At 43.1% G+C, this 16,493-nt stretch overlaps 1 long non-coding RNA gene across 2 annotated transcripts in view; it reads left to right on the top strand.

The window, feature by feature from the left end:
• LOC126985519 (uncharacterized) overlaps positions 1–16,493 on the top strand; it is a 151,659-nt gene that overhangs the window by 102,376 nt on the left and 32,790 nt on the right. The window contains exon 4 of one of the 2 annotated variants that reach the window (XR_007738772.1): positions 14,520–14,555. The exons of the other annotated variant lie outside the window; for it this stretch is intronic. This is a non-coding gene — a long non-coding RNA (uncharacterized LOC126985519). The remainder of the gene's footprint in view (positions 1–14,519; positions 14,556–16,493) is intronic. 2 annotated transcript variants of the gene reach the window in all.

Below are 16,493 nucleotides of genomic sequence, written 5' to 3'. Positions count from 1 at the left end.
CCACGCTGTCAGATTGCAGCCTAATCCCGCCGACTTGAGTTTCTTGAGGAAGGAGGCGAAAAAAGAAAAATGAGAAAAAAGTAAGATAGAAGTAAAAACAAAACGAAGACAATTAACAGAAAAAAAAAGTCTTCGTTAATGCACCAAAAAAAATACAGAAAGAATAAGAAAAAAAAAATCTAGTAATGAGAAGAAAACGAACCCAAACTTATTTAACCTTTCACGCCCCCCCAAAAAAAAGAAGAAAAGAAAGAAAAGAAAAAATGAAGAAATAAAAACAAACCGGCAAAGTTGCATGAAATATGAACACAACCCGAAACCCTGAGCCGAGGAAAATAAAGAAAAGAGGAAGAAAGAAATGAGGAGGAAAAAACTTTGACCATTTCCTCCCCCTCTCCTCCCTCCCACCCATTTACAGCACTCACCTCAACCCCCCCCCCTTTCCTTCCCCTCTTCCCCTCTATTTCCCTATCTCACACCCTCTTTTCCTCTCCTTCCTCACTGCTCCCTTTTTTCCTTCCACTTCTTCCCTTCCCTCCCTCTCCCTGCCCATATCTATCTCAATACCTTACTCTCCCTCTTTCTCTCTTTCTTCACCGCTCCCTTTCTCTGTCCCCTTTCCCTTCCCTTCTTCTTTCCTTTTCCTCTCTTCTCACTCCTACCCCTTTCTTATCCCCTATCCCTCCCTCCCTCCCATCCCTCCTAGTCCCCCTTCCAATCCTCCTTTCCTCTCCTCTCTCTCCTCCTTCCCTTCCTATTCTCTTACGCCTCATACCAATCCTCCCTTCCTCCTGTCTCTCCCTCCCCTCCTCTTCTCCCTCTCCTCTCTCCTCCCCACTCTCCCTCCCCACCTCTCCCTACTAGCCTGCAACACTTCTGCCTCTGCAACACGGCAAAACCTTGATAATGTTAGCTCAGTGCAAGGATATAAGAACTTAAGATCGTAAGTAGTCTGCAAGAAGCCAGTCAGTTTACGTGGGCCAGCTCCTGTGAACTTAGCACCGCCTGTCCTCCTTAGCCTGTGAATTTATCTAACTTATGAAGAAATCTGTAAGGTTTGAATTCAACGCATGATTTCTAAGTCTCTTCAACTCATCTGTCGGTTCGTGTCTGTGCCCTTATTGAATCTAAGCTTATTCGGCGCCGGCAGATACAGAGTGGCTGGCAGAGGCTAGGCTCAATGCAGAGGTTTGAATAGAGTTCCATTAAGACTTGAGGTAAAGCTTCCAAAATATCGAGCTCAAGGCATTACGCATAGAATTGGGTGTTGAAGAGGAACTGAAATGAAAATAAATAGAACTGAACTTTGATTTTATATGCTGTTAATTAAGATTGATTTTTAACGCTGCCTGCTTTTACATGTCATCTTTTTATTAAGGATTTGAGATATTTAGAATCTTCATATTACGTGAACTTATTGCGTTAGTCTTAGATTTTAATATTAACGGTACTATTACGTATTTTAAATTACTTTTACTACTACTACTACCACTACAAGAGCAACACCAACTTTTACTGATACGAACACAAATAGTAATACAAATACTAATACAAATAATAACAATAACCGCGACCACCACCACCGCCGCCGCTCCGAAACAACACAATCAACACACCCACACGTCCTCACACCTGCCCAATTAGACGCCTCATAAAACCCGACACACATACCTGTAAACTGTTGATCCCGCGCCAGGTAAACATAGATACACAGGTCTCGTCAGGTGCTCCGGATGTTGACAGGTAAGGTATTTGGGACGGGGCGGTGATTAGCATGCACGGCGGCTTAATAATTGACTTACCTGCCTACCACCTGACACGCCGCCGAGCTGGAGCTGAAATAGATGCCATGGAGGAATGAAGGAAGGAATGACGTGTGGAAGCTGCGTGTCGTGTCGTATCGCGTCATGTCGTGTCGTGCTGTGTCGTGTTGTGTTGTGTGTGTGTGTGTGTGTGTGTTGTCTCCGTCCCCTTCCTTATCCTTTCCCTTACATATTCAGCCTTCAATGAGAACTTCTGTCCCTTCCCTTACCTGTCCACCTTACATATTCAGCCCTTGATAAGACTCTCTAAACCTTCCCTTAGTCTCTTCGTCACACTTCCTCCCCCCTCCCCCTTTCTCCCTCCCTTACACACACATGAACACACACACACACACACACACACACACACACACACACACACACACACACACACACACACTCCACGCCCGCCGGATCGAGGCCAATTAATCGTCGGGGCACAAGACGCGTTTGATGGCTGACTAATTTTATTTTAATTGAAACTTAATGCGCGAGTCAGACGGTGTTTTATGAATTCCATGACGACGGATCCGGCCCGTAATTACACGCACACTGACATGCACGCACGCACGCACACGCACATGCACGCTCATTTGAGAGGAAGCAGGTAATATACATACGACGTGAAACACACACACACACACACACACACACACACACACACACACACACACACACACACACACATTTCCACACACCTACTTATAGATGCATTTACACACACACACACACACACACACACACACACACACACACACACACACACACACACACACACACACACACACACACACACACACACACACACACACACACACACACACGTCTTTCTTTCTCATGTCTTCTTTTTTTTTAATCATTCATTTTTTCTTATTTTTTCTCTTCCTTTCCTTTCTCTTCTTCATCCTCTTATCGTTTCTTTTACTGCTTCCTTTAGAATACACTCCTCCTCCTCATCTTCCTCCTCCTCCTCATCTTCCTCCTTCCCCACTCCTCCTCCTCATCTTCCTCCTCCCTTCCTCCTCCTCCTCATCTTCCTCCTCCCTTCCTCCTCCTCCTCATCTTCCTCCTCCCTTCCTCCTCCTCCTCATCTTCCTCCTCCTCATCTTCCTCCTCCCCCACTCCTCCTCCTCATCTTCCTCCTCCCCTCCTCCTTCTCCTCCTGATTCCTCATCCCGGCACCATCCAGCATCCAAAGGGCTTCAATCCTCATTATCGTCGCCTGGAGACAATGCCAAGGGTACGTTTCCATCACAAAGTCTGCCTCCCCTCCTCTTCTTCCTCCGCTTCCTCCTCTTCCTCTTCTTCATCTTCATCTTCTTCCTCTTCTTCCTCCCTTTCGTCCTTCACTGTATATAATTGTATGTGTGTTTGTTGCTTTTCGACTTCCTCCTCTTCTTCCTCTTCTTCCTCTTCCTCCTCTTCCTCCTCCTCGTCCTTCACTGTATATTATTCTCTCTACATTTGTTGCATATCCTATTCCACCTCTTCCTCCTCCTCTTCCTCCTCTTCCTCCCCTTCCTCCTCCTCCTCCTTCCTTTACGTATGTTCCTCGATGCATATCCTCCTCATCTTTCTCCCTTTCCTCCTCCTTCTCCTCCTCCTCCTATCATAATTCTGCCCGTGTCCTCTTCCCCCTAGAGCCTTCTCCTATCCACTGCTCTCTCTCTCTCTCTCTCTCTCTCTCTCTCTCTCTCTCTCTCTCTCTCTCTCTCTCTCTCTCTCTCTCTCTCTCTCTCTCTCTCTCTCTCTCTCTCTCTCTCTTCGTTATGTATTCAGCCACTTTACTTTCTTTTACGCATTCACTTATTTCATTATTATTTGCGTGACTTAATTATCCAATATTTCTATTTCGGAATTGTGTCGCCAAGTTCGGGTAGAGCGCGGAATGGATGAATAAGTTTATGATATTAATGGCCGTCTTGCTGCAAATTAATTTATCACGAAGAGGAAGAGGATGAGTGGGACGTTGACGCAAAAACCGGGGGATGCACACAGGAAGAGAAAGAGATATGTGAGGAGAGAAGGGAAGAGGAAGAGATATGTGAGGAGAGAAGGTAAGAGGAAGAGAAGTAGGCAGAGTAGGAGAAGATGCTGAACGGAATGATACAGAAGAGGAGGAGGAAGACAAAGAAGAGGAGTGGGGGAGAGGAAAATGTATTAAAGAGCGACAGTGAAACAGGAAGAAGATTACAAAGAAAACTGGGAAGAAAAAGAGAAGATTGTAAAGAGAAACAGACATAGGAGAAGCTAGGGAAAGGGGAATAGGATGATAAAGAGAAATGGGGAGGGAAGGAGAAACAATGAAGAGAGATGTGAAGAGAAAAGAAAAGGAAGAGAGTGACCAAGAAAAGTGAGAGGAGAACAAGTTAGTGAAGAGAAAGATAGCGGAGGAGAGAGGGAAAAAGGAAAAGGATGACAATGAAGAGAAGAGGGAAGAGAAGAATGAGCTAGGAGAAAGACAGATTTAGGAGAAGAGAAGGAAAGAGAATGAGGGTGACAAAGAACAGAAGTGGGAAGAGAAAAAGATAGTGAAGAGAAAGAGATATGGAAGGAGAGAAGGAAAAGGAAGAGAATGATGAAGAGATATAGACGTTACATAAGAAACCTCTGGAAAATTCTCTCTCTCTCTCTCTCTCTCTCTCTCTCTCTCTCTCTCTCTCTCTCTCTCTCTCTCTCTCTCTCTCTCTCTCTCTCTCTCTCTCTCTCTCTCTCTCGACACTGATGGCTGTAAAAGAGCTGATGAAAGAAAGCAACCGCAGACTGAAAGGACTTAGGGGAAGAGAGAGAGAGAGAGAGAGAGAGAGAGAGAGAGAGAGAGAGAGAGAGAGAGAGAATAATGTCTGTGAGGTAAAGGAAGGAAGGAGAGAAGGGGAAGGAGAGGAGGTAAGGAAAGACAGAAGGAGGGAAGAAGGAGAGAAAGGAAGGAAGGAGGGAGTGAGGAGTCGTGTGATGGGTGACTCAAAAGGTGCAATCCCTCACGGTGATGGTGGCGGTGTATCAAATCCTCCTCCTCCTCCTCCTCCTCCTCCTCCTCCTCCTCCTCCTTCTCCTCCTTTACCCTCCTCGCGACGCCAGACCACCACCTCCATCACCACCTCGTCTTCCTCCTTTCTCTTCCTTTCTCCTCCTCCTCCTCCTCCTCCTCGTATAACTCTTCTTCTTCCTTATCCTCTTATTCAGCATCATCTTTATTCTTGTCCTCTTCCTCTCAGTCATTTCTCCTCCTCCTCCCCCTTCTTCCTCCTCCTCCTCCATACCTATTTTCTCTTTCCAGGCTCTTCCTCCATTTATTCTCCTCCTCCTCCTCCTCCTCCTCCTCCTCTTCCTCCGTTCCGTCTTGGGTATCATAACGTTGAATTTTCTGCTTGAATTCAAGTTAGAAAGTTTACGTGGAAATGCAAATGATCTCACTTAATATGTCTTTCCGTGTATCTGTTTCCTCTCTATACATCTATCTATCCATCTATTTTTACATCCGATTATCTATTAACATTATATAACCATCCTTATTTACCTTATCTTTCCTTATACCCACCTATTGACTCCTTTATTTATTTATCTACATATCTAGTCATGTATAAGGAAGGAAAGGAAAGGAAGGGGAGAGAGAGTAAGAGGAGTGGAATGATGGAGTTTAAGGGAGATGAGAGACGGAAGACGGAAGGAAGGAAGGAAGGGTAGGAGGAGGAAAGGAGGAAGGAGGAAAGAGGAGAGTGCGTGGAGGGAAGGAAAGGACACCAGCGAGGAAAGAGGAGGCAAAGGGAAGGAAATGGGGGAAGGAAAGGTTAGGAGGAGGAAAGAGAGAAGGAGAGAGAGATCTTGTAGAGGGAAGGAGAGAATAGAGACAAGGAGAAAAAGGGAACGTATGGAAGGGAGAGAGAGTGGAAGGGTAGGAAAGTAGAAGTGATGAAGAGAAGGAATAGATGAGGATGAGAGAGAGAGAGAGAGAGAGAGAGAGAGAGAGAGAGAGAGAGAGAGAGAGAGAGAGAGAGAGAGAGAGAGAGAGAGAGAGAGAGAGAGAGAGAGAGAGAGGGGTTCAGCAGCAAAAATTAAACCCCCGCCTTAATCCATTCCATTAGAGTCGAGATCCGGCGTCCCTTGTCCTTACTTTTCCTTAATTAAGCGAGATTAACCAAACCACGTAATTAGGACTCGGACCGGACCGCCATTGTCTCCGAGTGAGTTTGAGAGAGAGAGAGAGAGAGAGAGAGAGAGAGAGAGAGAGAGAGAGAGAGAGAGAGAGAGAGAGAGAGACAGAGAGAGAGAGAGAGACAGAGACAGAGAGAGAGAGAGAGAGAGAGAGTCAGACAAATACAGACAGACACACGTACAGACAGACACAGAGACAGACAGAGATAGACAGACAACAGACAGACAGACAGAGGCAGAGAGACAGACAGACAGTTAGAATGTGGAGTGAAAGGAAAGTGAAAATGCTAAGAAGCTAATGTGAAAAATATATCAGCTTAGAGAGAGAGAGAGAGAGAGAGAGAGAGAGAGAATTTTATCGGAAGTACTTTTTTCAGATTATCGTTAATTCTCTCTCTCTCTCTCTCTCTTATGTTCTTATGTTTTTTTCTTATTTCTCCTTCCGTTTTATCGTTTTTATAGTTGTTCATCCCTATTTTCCCTTTTTCAATTCCTATTTTCTTCCATTCTCTCCTTCTGTTTTATCGTTTTCTTTCCCTCATTATTCCCCCTTCATATACCGGTCCCTTTCGTCCTTTTCTTACTCCCTTTATTCCTTTTCTTTTATCATTTTCTTTCCCTCTTTATTCCCCCTTTTTATCGCCCCTCTCGTCCCTCGCCAAGTCATCATCTTAGTGTAAAAATTCACCCTTTTTTCCGAGGAATTTATTTGGGGTCCATTTGGAGGTATTGACAGAGGGAACTTTATTTACAAGGGGATTGGGGGTAGAGAGAGAGAGAGAGAGAGAGAGAGAGAGAGAGAGAGAGAGAGAGAGAGAGAGAGAGAGAGAGAGAGAGAGAGAGAGAGAGAGAGAGAGAGAGAATGGTAACAGACATAGACAAACAGACAAAAAGAGACACACGAACTAAGAAAAATAGTGTTAGGAAGTTAAATAAACGTATACTCAGACGGAGAAACAGACAGACCAGCAAAGAGAGAGAGAGAGAGAGAGAGAGAGAGAGAGAGAGAGAGAGAGAGAGAGAGAGAGAGAGAGAGAGAGAGAGAGAGAGAGAGAGATTAGTGCCCCCAAACGTATTCATAACCTCGGAAGAGAAAAATCTTAATTATCTTCCTCGTAACTTTAAGGAAGGAAGGCTCAGGGGGCGCAGGAATCCCTTTCGCTCTTTTTACTTGAGGAACCGAAGTGCAGATGGCGCTGACCCGATGAAGGCCGGGAATTGGCGGAACTTCTGGGAGTTTATGAAGTTTTCTTTTGTCTAGTAACATGAGGCAGACCTTGAGCTAAACAGAGGGTATCAGGACACCTCTCCTCCCGAAATTGAGGTATCTTTCGGCCACTCCTCTAACTCTTTTTAGGACCAGTGAGTAGCGGGCTTTTTTCACATTGCTCTCCGTTTTTTATGCCCTTGAACTGACTCCTCTGCTGTAAAAGAAAAAAAAGAAAGAGTAAGTCCCGCAATGTGCCGCACGCTCCTACGAAGTAAATGAAACTTTTATAGAAATAATGAAATAGTTGATAGCGTATTAAAATCAAGTATATATTCAACTAACATTTTACTTATGTAGCTACAGATGGTTATAGTTTCTCAACATTTGCGTGTGGTTAAGATGTTTGAATGAGAAATACTGATCTCGTTTTTCTATCGTTATCTATTAGCATCATGGCTACCGATCAACGTGACTCGATATTCCTCTTTTTTTCATGTATCTGGAAATTATTACAAGTTCCAAGAAGTTAATTTAAATGCTTGAAAGAAATGCTGAACAGTTTATTACATAAGTCGGCAAGTCACATTGTGCTACCAATAGTAAACAGGTACTGAATTACTCATTTTTAAGCTGAAAAATATCTTCAATATCTTAAAGCTAGTGATCAATATTTTTTATAAGAAATGCTGCACAGTTTTCCTCCCAGGAGTGTTTGAATTTCAACACAGAAAGTAAAGTAGATATCCAGCTAGTTTATTATTTTAGCTGGAAATGGCCGCAAGTTCTTGGAATTTACAATTAAAACTTTTAGCAAAAATGTACAAAGAAAAACCCGCACTTAATTTAATATTTTCCAGAAACATTCAAATCACAACTTATAATAAAAATAATAAAAACATTAAACATTTTAAGTGTGTATATTGCACAAATAAGCATTTAAACCTCAGGTATGAATAACCAAGTAAGAAAAATGCTGAAAAAATTATGGAAAGTTAGATATGAATGATGAGCTACCTTGTGTGTGTGTGTGTGTGTGTGTGTGTGTGTGTGTGTGTGTGTGTGTGTGTGTGTGTGTGTGTGTGTGTGTGTGTGTGTGTGTGTAAGAATACTACGTTGCTATTACACGCATGTTCCTCAAAGTTTGAATTTATGCAAAAAGAATCGTTCACAAATTTTAAGGAATGGGAAATGAACTTTGGGTCAAAACGGAAAGAAAGAAAAACGGAATATGAAATTTATGCAAAAGTTTTTTCACATAATATTCATCATAAGTTGCGGACGAAAACTGTTGAAAAGCTTGTGAGTGAGGAGAGCGAGAGGCGGATGAATAATGCTAAAGAGGAATAGTACGAGTATTATTCTCTTATCCATTATTACTGGTGCTTCAAAAGTTGTTACGACCACCACCATCACCACTACCTCTACCACCACCACCACCACCACCACTACTACTGCTACAACTACAACTACTACTACAACTACTACTACAACTACTACTACTACTACTACTTTCTTTAATGTGAGAGAGAGAGAGAGAGAGAGAGAGAGAGAGAGAGAGAGAGAGAGAAATAAAAACGAGGAATTCCATTGTTACAAGACAGTCTTGGATGGGAACGAAGCCAAGGAGGGAGGAGGGGAGGGAGGGAAGAAGGGAGAGAAGGGAAACGGAGGGGGGAGGGAAAAGGAGGGGCGTTAGGTTAGTGGACAAGGGTGAGGGTGAACAGGGAAATGCAAGGGAGAAGAGGCGTAGGGAAAAGGGAGAAGGGAGGAGAAGGGTGACCGTCCGCCGTAGGGGCAAGAGGAACGGTCTTAAGAGAGGGACAGAAAACGCGGTGGTGTAAACGTCGACTTGAAAATCTTTGGTCGAGTCTACCCCCGTTTTCTTTATTTCTTTCACATATATATTTCTCTCTCTCTCTCTCTCTCTCTCTCTCTCTCTCTCTCTCTCATTATCTAACAGTATTAATTGATTCATTTATTAATTTCCACGTTCTCCCCTTCTCTCTCCTCCTCCTCCTCCTCCTCCTCCTCCTCCTCCTCCGTATTGATGAAATCGTTAAAGCAGGAAGCCTCGCAATGAGCCAACAGGTATTCTGCTGCCTGCTCTTCTTTGTTTCTTTTTTCTCCTCCACTTCCTCTTCCTGCTCCTCTTCCTTCTGTTTCTTTTGCTTCACATTCTCCTGACCGTTTCTTGTGTTATTGGTCTTCATTATTTTTATTGTATTTCTCCTTTCATTCTTTGTCCTTCTCTTCCTATTCCTCCTTCCTCTACTTATTTTCCATTTCCTCTCTCTCCTTCTTTACCGTAATCCTCATGACATATTTTTCACTTCCTGTCCTTTTTTTTTCTTCCCATAAAAGAACGCACACACACACACACACACACACACACACACACACACACACACACACACACACACACACACACACACACACACACACACACACACACACACACACACACACACACACACACACACACACACACAAAGTTGGTATACATGGCATTGTTATTAACACTCAAGGTAACCCAAACATTAATTAATATAAGCTAGAATTAACAGAGAGAGAGAGAGAGAGAGAGAGAGAGAGAGAGAGAGAGAGAGAGAGAGAGAGAGAGAGAGAGAGAGAGAGAGAGAGAGAGAGAGAGAGAGAGAGAGAGAGAGAGACTGTTACACTATTAATATCTCAACAGGTAACCATTAGCAAACTCTCTTCTCCCCATTAACATATTCCCCCTAACATTAGCATTGACCTTTTACACTACTATTAACTTGGTCATAATTTCAACACTGCCGTAGACCCAAACAGAGAATATTCAGGGTTTTTTTTAGCAAACTGTTTTTTGTTTTTTCTTTAGTTTTTTTCAAGGTGAAGGAAGCAGAGCAAGAAATGAACAAGTAGAGACAATTAAAACATTTCTCCAACTGTATCGGAATCTTTATCTTACAACTCCTCCTGTCATCCTTTTGAGAGTAGTGATTTTGAGGGTCCTTTTTCCGTTCATTTTTTGCCCTTAACAACTTTTTCCACCTAATAATAACTGGTCGTAAATAATAATGATAATAACTTAGTCGTAAATTTAATATCATCGTGGACGCAAACAGAGAAGAGTATTTTTTTTGTGGTATTTCGACTTATTTTCTTTTTTTTAAGGCGGAGGCAGAACAGAGTAGGAACTATCACCATATTTCTCCCACCGTGTCACAACCTCTATTTCGCACCTTATTCTGTTATCCTTTTAAGAGCAGTGATTTTGAGGGTCTTTTTCCATTCGTTCTTGCCCTTAACAGCTTCTGCCTCCTGTGTCGTAAGATAAATAATAATAAATAAACAATAAAAGCCTGCAACACCATGAAAAAAAAATGTTCCTCTTCCCTTCTTTTGAGAGCAGTGATTTTAAGGAGCCTTTTCCACTCGTTTCGCCCTTAACAACTTCTTCCTCCAGTGCCATAAGAAAAAAACAAAAATACATAAATAAGAAAAGCCTGCAACACGATGGAAAAAAATTGTATTAACGTCATGAAAGCTAAAAATGTGACACGAGAGAGAAATCAGGTGAAGCCATGCGAGCGTGATGTTTTTATTCATCTCCCTCAAAATTCCGAAGCAAAATTGGTTTCAGTAAAGATCTTTCTAACGGGAGGGAGGGAGGGAGGGAGGGGGAAGGGAGAGAGAGAGAGAGAGAGAGAGAGAGAGAGAGAGAGAGAGAGAGAGAGAGAGGGAGGGAGAGAGAGGGAGAGAGAGAGAGAGAGAGAGAGAGAAAGGGAGACAAGGAAGAGAGAGATGGAGGAAGGAGGAGAGAAGTAAGTTGGGAGATGAAGAGTAGGAGACAAGAGAGAGAGGGAGTGAGAGAGTGAGAGGAAGAGTGGAAGATTAGGAAGCGAGAGAAAGGGGAGAATAGAGAAAGAGGGTGAGATGAAGAGGGATGGAATGAAGGATGGAAAAAGGGAGATAAAAGAGTCGTAAAAGAGATAAACTAGAAGGAAAGAAGAATGAGGAAGGGTGAGAGGAATAGGGTAGGAAGGAAAGAGTAAGAGGGAGAAAGGGCCGGAGAGAAAGGACCCGGAGAGAGAGAGAGAGAGAGAGAGAGAGAGAGAGAGAGAGAGAGAGAGAGAGAGAGAGAGAGAGAGACAGAGAGACAGAGAGAGACAACCACTCACCTTTGACACGTGTTGTATAATCTGTTCATAAATTTTAACACAGCCAGATTGTATAATACGTGGACTTTGATGACGGTCGAAAATGTTATTCTCCCACGCATCCATTCCATCGGTGTGACCCGGGGTGGTGATGAGGAGAACAACAAGGACAAGAACACGAAGAAGAGTAAGGGGAAGAAGATACCAAGCACAAAAACAAGAACACGAGGAGCAGGAACACGGAGAACAAGGACATGAATAACAAAAACAAGAACAAGAAGGCAATAATAAGAAGAACGACACTGAAATGAGGTAAAGGAACAGAAAAAACAAGACCAAGAAGAAAACTAAAAACAAGAAGAACAAGGAGAAAAACGATGAGAGGAAGAATGATGGGATGATATGATGAAGGACGAAAACAAAAAGAAGAAAAAGATGGAATGATAAAGAAGAATCATAGAAGTGGAATAGGAAAACAAAAAAACAAAACAAAAATACGAGAACAGGAGAGAATGATGAGAGGAAGAAGAATTTTGGGATGATATGAGGAAGAAGACCAGGAGAAAGAGAACAAGAAGAAGAACAAAAAACAAGATCAAGAGAGAGAATGATAATAGGAAGAAGAATGGTAAAATGATATGACAAAGAAGAAAAATTATGAGAATGGAGCAGAATGGAGAAGGAAAGGAAGCGAAGGGAAGAGAGGGAAGGAACAAGAATAAGAACATGAAGAACGAAAACTAAGAACAGAAAGAGGATGATCAGACGATGAAGAAGAATGATATTAGTAAGAAATAATAAAGGATGGATCAGGATTAAGAGGAATGGAAAACAAAGTGAAGAGAAAAGGAAATTAAAAGTTGGGACAAGAAGAACAAGATGAATAAAAACAAATAATAACAAGAACAAAGAATTAAAAGAAAGAGAAGAAAAATTATATGACGAAGTAGAAAAATTAGGGGAATGGATTAGGATGGAGAGGGAAGGAGAGAAAAGCGAAGGGGAGAGAGAAGGGAAGGGAAGGAAGAAGAAGGGGATGAGAGGGACGAGAAGCAGGATGTAGACGGGGAGAATGAAGGGGAACAGAGAAAGGAATAGGAAAAGATTAATATTTGTGTACATCTGCATTTTTAAACTAATTCACAAGTTAACGGAAGGCAGACATGTTTTTCAAGTTTAATGGTAATGCTGACGTGATTCAATATAAGAGTCTTCTGGGTTAAGGAGAAAGGAAAGGCTTGAATATTTATGCCTTTTCTCTCTTTCTCAGGGGACTTCGTGGTGCAGTGGTTAGCACACTCGGCTCACAACCAAGAGAGCCCGGGTTCGATTCCCTGGCTGAGTGGAAAAATTTGGGCGGCTTTTCCGATACCTTACGCCCCTATCCACCCAGCTGTGAATGGGTACCAGGTATTAATCGGGGGTTGTGTCCCGTCACCTGCGATCTGTTCCCTTCTCCTATAATTCCTTCCCCTTCTGTCTCTCTCCGGCATATGACCACAGATGTTGCGCCGACTATACGAAACTTTACAAACTTCTCTCTTTCTCTCGCGAATAATAATGAATTTTAACATACAGAAACACGGAGCATTAGGCGGAAGCTGAAACAATTGCGTGTTTTAATTTTGGTGATTAATTTACTTCTGCAAACACCATTACCGTGTCTTGCGTGTGCTTCCTGCAGGTTTAATAAGTTTCAGCGGGGAGTGATATAGTGTTTTAGGAGAGGAATAAAGAGAATAAAAAGGAGGCGTGTTGTTTTTAGAGGAATATCAAGATTTTTTAGTACGTGATAAAAATTCTATCTCTCGGTGTCATTCGCGTGTTTTCTTTACTTAATTAAAAACTTTTTACTGTGCCATAAAAAATGAAAAACGAAATGTCCCGAGAGGCAAGACCGAAAGCATGTCAAGCGTGCCGCAAAATACCTGTGTTATGAAGGTGTGTGTGTGTGTGTGTGTGTGTGTGTGTGTGTGTGTGTGTGTGTGTGTGTGTGTGTGTGTGTGTGTGTGTGTGTGTGTGTGTGTGTGTGTGTTGGCGTGTGTTTGCCTCATTCCCAGGCCTCTCATTTGCTTGTATATCATGTCTCTCTCTCTCTCTCTCTCTCTCTCTCTCTCTCCCCCCCCCCCATGCCTTCACTCGCTTCATAACTAATCAATTCCGTGAAAGGAGTTTAAAAAAAATCCCAAGGGCCTTTGTCAACGCCCACACACACAAAATTAAGGCAACGTTCCAAAATTAAATGTTCACTCAGCTTAGCAGCCACGCCATCCTGCCGTTCTTTCCTCACCGCGGACGAGACCGAGTGCAAGAAGGCTTCGATTTTTGCTTACACTGTTGTTCCCCAGCAAACATTCTTGACCTGTTTACCAGTATTAAGCGTGAAAAGATTGCAGCAGCTCGGCGATACGTTACGAAGTGCGGTGTGGCAATCATCGCGTCTCGTATTTAAATGGATTCAGTAATGGGAGTGAAGGTTGGACGCTATTAAACACAATCAGATTCCACCTACACGTGTAAAGGAATGGAATTAAGCAATGGATTACCGATGTCAATTACTTTGTCAGCCGATTTGTTTTCGGAAATTGAATGAATATAATAAGTTAACCTCGGAGAGACAGACAGACAGACAGACAGACAGACAGACAGACAGAGACAGACAGACAGACAGACAGACAGACAGACAGACAGACAGACAGACAGACAGACAGACAGACAGACAGACAGACAGACAGACAGACAGACAGACAGACAGACAGACAGACAGACAGACAGACAGACAGAGACAAATAGATAGAGACAGACAGACAGGCAGACACAGACAATGAGGTAGACACAGACACAGAAAATGAGGTAGACACAGACACAGAAAATGAGGTAGACAGACGGAGAAAAAAAAAAGAGAGAAAGAGATAGGGATGGAGATTTCTGACATTTAAATAAAGTATAAATTTTAACAAAGTGATTATTCATTCTCAACACATATCATTATCAAAGAAAACACAACAATAATTACATTTCGACAACACCTCATCTCATCACCTCTAAAAAAAGTTACCTGTGACCTTTTACCTGTCCAATCCGCAGGTGTGGGTTAATTAAGGCGTGGCAGGTAAATGCGTTAAAAGAAGGAACCACTTAGTCTAAATAAGGCATCTCTGCGTGGTCGACCCTGCCCTGTAATTTTATGTAATTCTCTTTTTCTCTTTTCAGGAGGCGAGGGCGCGAGCGTGTTGGAGTAGAGGAAAGGTGAGAGAAGTAAAGAGGGTGGCGGTGGTAATGGTGGTGGTAATGGTGGTGGTAATGGTGGTGATAGTGGTGGTGGTGGGAGTGATTACGGTGGCGGTGGTGTTGGTAATAGTGTTAATGCAGTCTGGTTTACTTTGGCCTCCTATTTTTGTTGTTATTGTTATTATCACCAACGAGAGAGAGAGAGAGAGAGAGAGAGAGAGAGAGGGAGAGGGAGAGGGACAGAGAGGGGGGTGTCGCACAGATAATAAGAAACTTGGAAAATATATTTGAAGAGAACGAAAAGAATACCTAAATGTGTGGTGCAGGTGTACACGCGACACACACACACACACACACACACACACACACACACACACACACACACACACACACACACACACACACACACACACACACATATACACACCTGGTTCCTCTTTTCGTATCGTCTTTCCTCTTTCTCTTACTCCTCTTTCTCCTTTTCCTTCTCCTCTTCTTCCTCCCTCTCCTCCATTTTGATTTTCCACCTCCTTTTCTTCATCTTCTTTTCCTCTTCCTCCCTTTCCCTTCCTTTTTCTTCATATCTTTTTTTTCGTCATTTTCTCTTCCTCCTCCTCCTCCTCCTCTCTTCTCCCTTCTTAATCCCAGTTTCTCCTCTCTATACCTCTCCTCCCTCACCATCCTTCTCCTTTCTTTTCCATTCCCTGTTCCTTCCCTCTTCTCCTCTCCCTGTTCGCCTCCTCCTCCGGCTCCCCCCCCCCCCCCCAAGGGTTCAACAGGGACAGAGACATACTGGAACGGGGATCAGAAATGTAAACTCGGCTCGGAATTATGCAAGTGTTCATAAAATATTTTAATTGACTGTAACTGGCTTTCCATGTCTTATTCTTTCCGGGGGTGGAGCGGCGCCGGGTGGGGGTGATTTGACTTTGTAATTGAAGGGGTGTTGGTGGGTGAATCCGCGGGTGGCTACGTGAATGACAGGATGGGTGGATGAGGGGGCAAGGGAGCTGAGTGAGGAAGGTAGGTGGATTGTTGAGGGAGAGGGAGGGAGGGAGGGAGGGAGAGATAGGATGACGGAGTGAATGGGTGAGTTAGTTGGTCTGCGTGGATGAGTGAGAGTAAGTGGATGATGGGTGAGAAAGTAAGAAAGTAGGCTGTATAGAGTAGGCGTGTGGATGAGTGGGTGGTGGATTAAAAAGTGGATGGAAGGGTGATTGAGAAGGTTGATTTTGGGGATGAGTGGGTGTGTGGATGAGTGAGCGAGTGGATGAAAGTCGATGCATAAGTGAATGAGAAGGTGGATTTTCAGGAGAGTGGGAGTATGGATGAGTGATTGAGAGTGGATGAGTGAGTGAGTGCGTGGATTTTAAGGAGTGGATGTGAGAGAGAGAGAGAGAGAGAGAGAGAGAGAGAGAGAGAGAGAGAGAGAGAGAGAGAGAGAGAGAGAGAGAGAAGATGAGTGAATGAAATATAAGTAGGAATAGAAAGAACCTTGAGCGGATAGAAAGGAGCGTGCGTGACCATAGAGAGAAGCAATTAAAATAGAAAAAAATTAAGCAACAGCGAAAATAAAACCGAAAACTAAGAATAGCTCAGCAGTAAAGGGAAGCCATAATCCTCAGAAGCATCCTTGATAACGAGAGCGAAAATGAATATCAAAAAGAGGGAAAAAAAATACACTAAATAGGATGAAAAATAAAGCAGAGAAATGAGAAATAAGACAAGAAAATACGTGAGAGGAGAGATCGTTGAAAGATCGTTCGGGAAGGTTATCACAGTGTTTAAAAGGATATAATATAGCAAGAAATTAAAGTACAAAGAAAGAGAACGGACCCGACTTGAAATGAAAGGACAGAGAGAGAGAGAGAGAGAGAGAGAGAGAGAGAGAGAGAGAGAGAGAGAGAGAGAGAGAGAGAGAGAGAGAGAGAGAGAGAGAGAGAGAGAGAGAGAGAG

The sequence above is a fragment of the Eriocheir sinensis genome, chromosome 5, assembly GCF_024679095.1.
Source record: "Eriocheir sinensis breed Jianghai 21 chromosome 5, ASM2467909v1, whole genome shotgun sequence".
In the NCBI taxonomy this organism is placed as follows: Eukaryota; Metazoa; Arthropoda; class Malacostraca; order Decapoda; family Varunidae; genus Eriocheir; species Eriocheir sinensis.
The sequence above is the reverse complement of the archived record's forward strand: the minus strand, read 5'-3'. Positions and strand labels throughout refer to the sequence as shown.